Source organism: Haemaphysalis longicornis, unplaced genomic scaffold (genome assembly GCF_048455015.1).
Source record: "Haemaphysalis longicornis isolate Haplotype H1 unplaced genomic scaffold, Haemaphysalis longicornis Haplotype H1 scaffold_7, whole genome shotgun sequence".
Lineage (NCBI taxonomy): Eukaryota > Metazoa > Arthropoda > Arachnida > Ixodida > Ixodidae > Haemaphysalis > Haemaphysalis longicornis.
In genome coordinates, this window is record NW_027526422.1 from 97,931,679 (window position 1) to 97,935,463 (window position 3,785).

A 3,785-nucleotide genomic window follows, 5' to 3' on the forward strand; every position below is an offset into this window, starting at 1 on the left:
CGTCTGGGATGATGCTCGCGCTCTGGCAGCGAACGGCACGAGCGGGTCAGTGTGAATCAATTTGGAGGCGGGGGAGCCTCCGCCTTTCTCCCCACTTCCTCCGCGGTTGCCATGGAGACGATCCGGTCACGTGGTGCTTCATCCCGGAAAGGGAGGAAGAAGCCCTTCGAGGAGAGAAAGGGGGAAGCGAGAGGTTCATCCCGGCCGCGGAAGATGGCGCATTCCGTGGTCTGGCGGCCGCACCGTCGGAAGGCGGTAAGTTGCTCCTGCTCGATTCCGACGCTCTTCCCGGGGGCTGTGTCGGTGTGCCGCGTCGGGAGTCGGTAACGGGATCACGCGCTTCGCCGCAAGCACGCGACTCGCCAGCTTCGCTGGTTCGTCTCTCCTCGCCGGAGTGTCGTGCGGGTACTTGGCAAAAGCGCTCGCCGAGCTAAGAACGCTGATTTTGCTTTTCTAGTCACTCTTGTTACGCCTTCCTACCTTCCTTTTACCCCCGGACTTCAGATTGGGCTGACAGATAAGCTACTTGAAACCGAGCTGAGCCTACTGGTAATCGGATTCGTCTCCTACGAATGTCTGTGGGAGACTGACAACAGCCTTCCCGCGTCATTGCGGGTACAAACTGCAGAAGTCTTCGTTTACCTCCCCTCTGAGCCCAACCTTAATGCAAGTAGAGCTTCGGCTGGCGCTCCGATACACTCCCTCGCTTCGCTGCTCGCATTCGACGTCTTCTGCTCCCGGCTTTTCTGCCCGCGCGAACAAAAGGAATAGAAAGCAAGAGCGATCGGGGAAAGAATGCGCGCGTAAAAGGGAAATTCATCGATCGCGGCTGGCGTTTCACGGGTCCGTTGTTCCATCAATTAAAACGTGCACGCGGATTCATTCCCTGTCGAGAGGTTTTAGGGAAAGTAGGAGCTCGAGTGGGGGGTTGGGGACACCCGCTGGGGGTGTCAGCGCTCTTTCTTGAGTGCGCGACTGGAGGCGACGCAAGAGGGAAGGAAACGCGGGGCAGGGCTGGCTGATCGGATTCGATGCGCTCAGTTTGGGGCCGCCGAGGCGTTGCCGAAACGTCTCTCTTGTGTTCGAGATGATTGCCGCCGGTTGTTGTGCACTTAGCGCGTTGATATAGGCGTCCTTTTGTCGCCGCCGGAAGACGCGGGTCGATGAAGGAAAGCACTTACCGCAAATGGGTCCTGATCTTCGCTTCTTGCTGCGTTTGGCGAGTCGCAACGCCATGTGCGGCAGAAGGGCGTTTGGTGTAGCGTATAAATTTGTGGTCCGCGTGGCGCACTTAGTTCAGCAGATTCTTTTTAATTTTTGTAACGTTCATGTTTGGCGAGTAATTCAGCAAGTGGACGTGTGACCCAGCATCGCGGAAGGGGAGGGGGGGGGGGGTGTTCTTTCCGTATTTCTGCCATGTGCAATATGAGAACAGGTTTAAAGATGTGAACAGAGAAAGAAGTAGGAAAGTAAGAGAACCAGAAGAAAGTAGAAAAGCAAGAGAGGGAGAGAAAGAGAGGGGGTAGAAAAATCACAGTCAGGAAACAGATAACAGTGGGTGAGTCTAGGTAGGCATGTAGTCCGGTTACGCGCAGAAAGCTTATTAGTGACTTGCAGTATCTGTCTTCTTGCACCCATCGGTTGAAGTCATCCCGTTCATCCCAACGGTTTATCATCCGGTTTAGCCCCTCTGGGCGCGTCGTTCGCAGCTGTGCATGTTCCCGTGCACATCGCCAGTAAGATGCTTGGCATCACCTTTAGTAGCCGGAATCGGACAAGTGGGACAAGTTCCTAGGTGTTCTGGTGAGGGTGCCCAAGTTTAGGTGACTGAATATGTGAGGGCCACCCCAGGCCGAAGCCTCCTGGGAGAAACTCCCTCCACCCGGGAAAGATTAGGGTGGAGGGGACAGACACACGGGCGCATTAGGACACGTGTGTCCATTCTCAGAAGAGATTTCCGGGCTAAAAGACGGGGGCGTGGATTACAAAGAAGGGGGATGGGGGAGGATTCAGGTGGGGAGAGCGAGTAAGAAAGATGGTCCGATAATTTGTTCGGGATATGCTGACCATGCCCCTGTACCCAATGTACACGTATCCTTAGTATCCTTAGCTGCGATGTCTTGTGGAAGATGTGAATCTGTTGGCACATCAGAGGTGTCTTCTCGACTTGCTTCAGATGCTTCACACCACTGAGCGAGTCTATGCATATACGCAACTCCGTGATGTTATGAAGTGCACTTGCAGCATTGATTTCGCCATGTACAGCCTAGAGCTCCAGGAGCAGCGGGTCTGGAGTGTCGGTGGTGTAACAGTGCGAGCCTTTAAGTTCCGGGTGTGTGGCACTGACGAAAGTGGTCCGTCCACCGTGCGGCAGAATAACAGCACCTGTGCATAATACGCACTAACGTTCAGGGACTGTGGTATCGAAGGTTGGCGCTAGCTGGTCAAGGCGAAGTAGCTTCGTTTTCCTATTGGTTGTCACTGTCGTGTTGTGTACGGCATCTTTTGCTTGCACGGTTGCTGGTAGTGTATGACATCAAAGATCCAAGTCTATGCATGCCATCGACGTCCCTCAAGTTAGGAACCATGTTGGAAAATAGCTTGAATTTCACGTGGACGCTGTCAAAATTGCCAGTGCCACCATGGGTGTCTCGGACCAGATACAACAGGAGCTATAACAGTGTTTGTGGCATACGGACACAGATCTTTTTATGTGTAGGGCTGTGCAGAATATCCCACAGCCAGGAAAGCCATAGAGGGCATTCTAATTGGATGAAATGGAATGCACACTCGTTTATTGAAAATAAAGGGAAGCCCTCTTGCCATGGTCCCAAGCCTCGGTCAAGAGTCGGATGTAAGGTGGAAGTATTTGGGGGGAGTAGAGGGAGGTAAACTGAACTTTTTTAGTCTTATCGCTGTTCCTCGTTCACCAGTGCATTGACAATAATTTTCTGTTGGCCTGTGCTTCTCCTGCGATAATGTTTATGTCTGTGTTCTTCACCGACTTGCACCGTTAACTCCGTACGTGTACGCGAAGGGCAAAATGGCATACTAGCATTTTTAACGACAGTGTACCAATAACGTGTGGTCATCTCCCATCTCGCCTGCTTGAACCCCATTAAAACGTGTTTCTTTCGTGGATGTACAGCAGAAACAGTTTTCTTGATACCAGAATGCAATATCGCATGGTGGAAGCACTTCACGTGAACAGCACAGGAATGGTGATGGGTGTGACCTTGACCGCGGGCAGTTATTGTTTAAAAAGATCCCAAATAAATTAAAAAGATCGTATCCCGACAGCAACTTGCGCTGTGGTGGTTGTTCGTTTTGCTTGTCGCTTTTTTTTTCGCGTTGAGAACACACACGCGTCGCAACTGTGCTTCAGGCACGCGAGAGTGTGATTGTATAAATGCGCCTTCTATTGCGCCTCGTGTCTTATGTTGTTTATTTTTCAATGTTATTCATACCGAAGTCATGGTCCATAGACTAGAAAAGCACCACACGTACATTTTTTTGTTTTTCTTTAAGCAAGGAATCATGCTGTTTTATAGAACTGCGGGGGTTAAATGGCGCGCTTCTTATCATCTCAGTTATTAAATAACAAAGGCGTCAAGCTATGGTCGTCTCTGTTGTTGCGGATACATGCCACTGATTTCACCAACCTATAATTAACCGCTTAGCTGGCGGCAAAGTGTAACCGAAGTTCTTCGTCAATCCTGAGTCCATTAATGTCCTCGCTTACAGCGATAGCGGTTAATGGTTTATTGTGGATGTATTTTTCGGTG

At 51.2% G+C, this 3,785-nt stretch overlaps 1 protein-coding gene across 3 annotated transcripts in view; it reads left to right on the forward strand.

The window, feature by feature from the left end:
• The first annotated feature begins 205 nt into the window (after window positions 1-205).
• The window catches only part of LOC144144667 (ras-like protein family member 10B), a 77,194-nt gene continuing 73,614 nt past the window's right edge, over window positions 206-3,785 (forward strand). Inside the window, exon 1 of one of the 3 annotated variants that reach the window (XM_077676195.1) lies at window positions 206-255. The gene's annotated coding sequence lies outside the window, so the exon portion shown is untranslated. The remainder of the gene's footprint in view (window positions 256-3,785) is intronic. The other 2 variants (XM_077676196.1, XM_077676197.1) reach the window with 2 other exon arrangements.